Source organism: Tamandua tetradactyla, chromosome 10 (assembly GCF_023851605.1).
Source record: "Tamandua tetradactyla isolate mTamTet1 chromosome 10, mTamTet1.pri, whole genome shotgun sequence".
Taxonomy (NCBI): Eukaryota; Metazoa; Chordata; class Mammalia; order Pilosa; family Myrmecophagidae; genus Tamandua; species Tamandua tetradactyla.
The window spans coordinates 90,318,169-90,325,026 of NC_135336.1; the positions used below are offsets into that span (position 1 = coordinate 90,318,169).

Here is a 6,858-nt window from a genome sequence, read left to right on the forward strand (position 1 = left end):
AAACACCCTCAAAAACTGATCATATATTAGGTCACAACGAAAATTTTAGTAAATTTTGTTCAGTAGAAATATAGGAAAATTACTCTGTGTTTTCCATGAAACAAAATTATGAGTCAAAAAGAGAAGAAAAGCCATTTTATCTGGAAAATAAAAAACCTTCTATTAAACAATTCCTGCTCAAAAAAGGACACACAATTTAAATGACAAAATTTTAGAATAAACAGTGTTAATTAAAATAGTTTATACTAAACTATGATAAAAATATAAAGCCGTAAATAGTGGGAAACTCAGTAAAAATGAACAAAAAAATTAATAGTCCAGCTCAAAAACGCTTGGTCGCACCGCCCCTCCAAAGAGCGGGTCCTGGGTAAATCGCCTCAGGCCTGGCCACGAGGAAGCTCTCCAGAGACCATAGCCAACGATAAAGGGGACGGGTTAAGGTTGCCGTGGAAGGAGCAGCACTTCACGGCTCCACAGATCAGTCCCCGACAGTCTTCTACCCGGAAACAAAATACACCAGACGCCAAAATTAGAGTAGTGGCGGCAGATGGAGCACCCACCTTTAATGAACGGGCTCCTCAAGAGCATGCGTAGTCCATCATCCCACGCCGACACAGGCCGAGAGCGAGCATGTTTTACGTTTACGTCGTGTGACGCTTGGGAGCACGAGGACGTAGGGTTTCCGAGAGTGCGCAGTGGGTGCCTGGGTGATGACCCCCTACGTCTTATTAGGAAGGGGGTGACGCCGAGATCTGGGCAGCGGCAGCCGAAGGAGATCGCATTCTCTTTGTGGGCAGCCTTGAAACTAAAGTGACAGAGGAATTTCTTTTTGAACTTTTCCACCAGGCTGGGCCAGGACTAAAGGTAAAACTTCGGAAAGATAAGGATGGCAAACCGAAGCAGTATGCATTTGTGAATTTCAAGCAAGTATCTGTTCCTTATGCAGTGAATCTATTTAATGGAATTAAACTTTTTTTGGAAGACTCATCAGTATTCAAATTAGATCAGAAAGTAGCTGTGCCTCACTGGATGTCAGTTTGTCATATTCCCAGCATCACGTTGGAAATTCAAGTCCTACCTCTACATCTCCTAGCAGCAAGCATGAAAGGACTGTGGATAACATGACTCCATCAATGCAGATAATTTAGAGATCTTTCTCTTCTCCAGAAAATTTTCAAATATAAGCCGTGATGAACAGTGCTTTGAGGCAGGTGTCATATAGTGCGAAATTCGGTTCTCCGCATCTGGAGCAATCAGGATTTTCCCCAATAATTCAGTGACATAATCATTCTTATAACCAATCTCCAAGCTCTCAGTGGTGCCAAGATACATCACCATCACAACGTAAAGCCAGGCAGAATTCTCATCCCTACCTAGCAGGTAGACGCTATAGCCGTGAACGTTGCGGTGACCATGGTTCTGACCATCATGACGGAGGCAGAGGTGAGTTTTTTATGAGGATAGAAATCATGATGGCTGGAGCCACGATAACACAGAGACAATAGTAGAGATGGAAAATGGCGCTCATCTCGACACTAACAAGTATGAAAAGATTTCCATTTTATGGTGTCATTTTAGGCCCTTTTGGCTAGGTTGGCCTGGAACAGTCTTGTTGAAAACTTGTACAGAGCAGCTTTACAAGTGGCCACATTTCTTTTAAAAATGTTTTTAAAACCTAGAGCTACAGAAATAAGAATTGTGGTTCCAGTTTTATTACATTAATAACCTTTCACCTCAGGGTTTTATGAAGAGGAAAGGGTTTTATGCAAAAAAAAAAGTGCCACGATTCCTAAATATTCCTAAATATCCTAAATGGAAGGGGTCGGAGGTGAACTGTTTGTTTGTATTATGAAACAAATATTTTAACTATTTTTAGTCTTTTTCTATTGCAAGAAGTTTCTTGTTAGATTTTGGTATGTATAATAGAAAACACCTAAGTTGGTGTCTTAAATGGCCATCACTATTTTGTTAATAAATTAGAAAACAACTTTTCAGTGACTCATTTTACTAGCATATTTGAGAAAGCTTATTAGTAGAGTTTGGGGTTAAATCATATTATTTAATTTCTTAGAGAATTGAAGTACATATTCTGTGACATGTACTTTTTTAGTTTTACCCTAATTGAACATACTGGTGTAAATGTACATTTATCATTGTTTCATTCTAAAATTTTAGAAGTTTTTCATTAAATCATGTTTAATATATGACTGGAATCACTCAGGAACTTAAATGTCTTCAGATGTATATTATTACATTAAAAAACAATATTAGCATAAAAACACAGTATTCTTCCCCTGTTCAGGAAAAAAAAGTATTTCGGTGCCTAGTCAGGTAAATGGTAAAATGTTTTACTGAAAGTCTACTTTTTGGGGAAAAAGATTCATGAAGCCTTTAAGTACTACTGTTTCTGTCACTCAAATTTCTTAAAATTTAGTATTTTCAAAATTCAAGGACATGTAGGAGGACACAATTTATTATGGAAATTGTATAGGTTGCTTTTCTGTTTGAACATTTGAAAGGATTTAGTCTTAAGCATTCCTGTTGTAAAATTTTTAAATTAAATTTAACAAAACCTTCATGTATCAAATGATTCTGTCCCTTTCATTGTGAATTATAAACTTGTTTATAAAATTAAAAAAAAAACAACTAGTAAGGCAAAGGAAATGTAAGGATGGAAATGATAAATAGAAAAGGAGAAATCAATGAGCTAGTGAAGAGGAAACATGCAATATACTTTTAATAAGAGTAAAAATTTATACACTACTTGCTACCTCGGTCAGAATAAAAGGGAGAAAGCATATTCAAAGTAAGAAAAAACAAGGGGAAATCAACCCTAAAACTGAAGAAATATTAAATATCACAATTTGGGAGACAATTTATATATAAACTTGAAATCTCATTTCATGAAATAATTTGTTTAAACTTCAAGATATTTGGGATATTTGTATTATGCTAAGAAGATAATGATAGACATGTCTTTATTTTGAAAAGTAATTCTAAGCAAGATATATTTCCACAGAATCCACAAGATTTTCACCAACAAACAAGGAATTCTTTACAAAAATTTCAGATTAGCAGAAACATATTAATACTAGTCAAAAATTTATATAGCAATTTAACTTAGAACTGCATTAAATGACTAAGTCAAATACTCCCATAAACATATGTTCATAGAAAATGACTCCTTTGGTAGCCAATTGAACATGATAGATATGAATAAAACTTCTGAAAACAGTTCCCAGGTTCAAATCTTAACTCTGCCACTTTTAGACAAGTGACATTGAGCCTGTTATTTAATGTCTTTGGCCTTAGATGCCCTATCTATAAATAGGATGGTAATTATTGTAGCCACCTCTCTCTCTCTCCAAAGAGAGTCCTTTCCTAGTTCACAATAGGTCAGTGAAACTGAAAATATTGCAAAGCGAAAAAAATTTGAATCATTTGTAGCTTGCACATTTTCTCTGGTCATTGATTCTCATTGTAGAATTTACATTTAAACTTAGTGAGCAAGAGCTTTATTAACCATCAAGAATTCGTCATTCAGCGACTGGTTTGATTGTGAAAATCTTGATATAACAGCACGCATTAATCTTGGCTAGGAAACCTCCATGATGCCCAATAACATGAGATGTATAAGGGTTTTGTTGCAAAGCTGTGTGTTGTTAATGCAAGAATAATTGGTTGTAAGGGCAACATTGCCTGTGGTTTGCCACACCTATGACAGAAGTATAAAAGGTCTCATAAAAATGGTGATATTCAAATTCAAGTCAATATCTTCCTCTCCCACACCTGAAATATCAACTCCTCATGATCTATTAAGACAACTACTGTAGAGGCCTGGGCTGTGGCTGTGGAGGTCTGGGCTGGGGCTATGGTAGTCTGGGCTGGGGCTATGGTGACCTGAGTTGTGGCTATGGCTGTGGCTATCATGGCTATGGTGATTTTGGATATGGCTGCTACCACCCATCTTGCTATGGAAGATACTGGCTGTGGTAGGTTCATGTGTCAACTTGGCCTTGTGATGATGTCCAATTTTGTTTCTGTGGACTTAAATCATAAGCATATGAAATTCATCTATGACTGATTACATCTGCAGTCAGCTAAGGGGGAGTGCCTTCTGCAATGTGTGACATTTAATTTAATTAGCTGGTGGCTTAAAACAGAGAGGTCAGAAGGGAGCACAGCACAGCCCAAGCAGGTGAGCATATCTCATCTCAGCACTCATAGCTCAGCTCATACGTTTTGAAGATGCAGAAAGGAATCGCCCCGGGGAAAGTCATTGGAACCCAGAAGCCAGGAGAGAAGGCCAGCAGACATTGCAGTGTGCTTTCCCATTGACAAAGAAATTCAAATCAAAGCTAGCTGCCTTTCCTCTGAAGAAGTATGAATTTGTAGCTAAATAAATCCCCTTATTAAAGGCCAATCAATCTCTGGTGTATTGCATTCTGGCAGCTTTAGTAAACTAAAATACTGGCCATTTGGATGCTATTGAAAAAGATAATCGAGCCTCTGAGTCTACTGGACTGTCCACCTGCGAAGCACCTGCTGTTGGTTTTGTTTGTCCTATCCAGTGTCTGCAAAATAGCAACAATCTAACTGGAATTTCAAGAAGGAACTAAGGATGTTTACTCACTTTGGTTTTATGTGCAAGATTATAAAGAAGAATCCAAAACCACAACTAGCTGTTTCCTTTGATATCTAAGTTGTCTTTTAAATAAATTTAACCTCTATTCAAATATGATTAGTTTTCTTGTATATTTCACCATCATTTGTGCATGTGGATGATAGTAAGAGTGAGATTTGTGCACTGTTGCCATCACGATGCCTAATGTGACCTAAAAACTGACAAAAAATCGTCAGTTCTTTTGAAAAAGGACTCAAGTGTGTTAGGGCATGACTTCTCATACTCAATATTTGTCTGTTGTTGTAGTGATATTGCCCTTTCTCCAATTTCTGCATGCCAAAAACATTCATATTTTTTATTTCTATTTTGTGTTCCTCCACATTTTTCATAATATCAGATCTGACCTTCCATGTGTACATATTTCCTTGATTCCTGCTCATATAATTTTAGCTTTTTCCTAAAAATTCAAAGATCCAAGAATAGGTTATTTCTAAATGATACTTTCTTTTGATGAATTGTAACAAGTGAAACCACCACACATGACCATATTATAACAGTGCCTCATATGCTAAATTTTTTCAATTAAAAAATCACACAATACTTGTTATCAACTGTATTATGTTCCTCACAAGGTATATTCAGGTTCTACCTGTTGGTCCTCTGAAATTTAACCAATTTGCATATTGGATCTTACAAGATCTTATTAGTTAAGATGAAGCCATGCCGTGGTTTCAGCCCTAGATTAGGACTGCTTGTTTTGATAGCTTAAGAGGAAGAGACTGTCCTGGAACATAGCTTGATGTTCTTTTATTTATTTCAAAGTAGCAAACTAACTGTGCCACTAGGAAGCCTGCTTTCTACATTGTATACTTGTTCCTGCTCACATATCTGTAGCCCTGTATAACCTGTTGCTATCTGACAGTAAACTCGCCTGTTGACGGATGTCTGCAGGACCCCTGATCCCAATCTTTCTTTTCATTTCTTGGTACTTTGAGCCTTGCAGTGGTAAACAGCTGCAACAGAGCCACACTGAACCAGGGTGTAGATATGAAACTGCACTTGTGAATAGGATTTTGAAGATGGTATTAATTAATCTGAGGCCAAACTGAGTCAGGATTGCCTAAATCTAACATGACTGTTGTCTATAAGCAGAAGAAGTTTAGAAACAGTAGTAAATAGAGGGAGAGCAGAGAAATATAAACATGTGTTGGAAATACAGGTTTTGTCATAGATTGCAAGAAGCCACCAACAGAGCACTACAGACTTTTGAGAATGCATAGCCTAAGAACATCTTGATTTAGGACTTCTGTTTCCAAAACTGTGAGATAATAAATTCTTCTTGTTTAAAACAACTAACCTGGAAGTGGTAAGGATTTGAATTATTTTTAAACAAATGAATGGAAAATAAACAAATCAATGAATAGGACTGGCGAATCTTTACTAAAATTTTTGATGTTTTCATACTTTATGAAATTAGGAGCCTATGAGAAAGGATGCCTATTCACATGCCTGTGTACTTATCTCTCCAGATTTTCAATATCAAAATAATAAAATTTTGTACAAACTGCATTTAATCATATTCTTCCAGGAATCAGTTCAGGAGGAAAGGAGAATATAATAGCAGTAGGCAGTAGTGGGATTTGACACCATCATGTTTTAACCTACATTCCTATGCCCATGCATACGTGGGGTCAAGTACCCTATACTAAAAGTTCTGATGGTTTGATGAAAAAAATTGGATAGGCAGTGAAAATTGCTTAATAAACTAAAAATACAGAACAGGCTTCCATTTTCTTACACATGGGTGAAAACTCCATTAATACCCCCATATATTATAAAATAACACCTTTAACAAGTGATAGTATGTGCATACTATTACTGCAGAAGGTGAAGATCAATTGTACAAGTGCCACATCTTTTGGGGGGGTTATAACAGTATCTCTAGGTTCCCTAACTTGAATATAGTGAATGTTGGTAAAAAGCAGCTCCATTGTGAAAATTAAATGTTTGTTTAAATAGAAAATTTTAGAATCTGTTTGCCCATCAAAAGAGAAGAGACTCTTTTTTTCTCTATATGCACCAAGAGCAATGCACCCAATTAATTTCAAAGCATATGAAGTATCTGTCCTGTTGCACAAGTGTCCTTTCTGCTGCTATTCAGCTAGCCTATGGGTACATCTCTCGGAATCTGCCGAGAGAAATTAAAAGAGTAAAGGAGACCATAGGACCCTCGC

At 36.7% G+C, this 6,858-nt stretch overlaps 1 pseudogene; it reads left to right on the forward strand.

Annotated features, from left to right (window-relative positions):
- The first annotated feature begins 547 nt into the window (after positions 1–547).
- Positions 548–1,539, forward strand: LOC143647720 (RNA-binding protein 7 pseudogene; annotated as a pseudogene).
- The last annotated feature ends 5,319 nt before the right edge of the window (positions 1,540–6,858 follow it).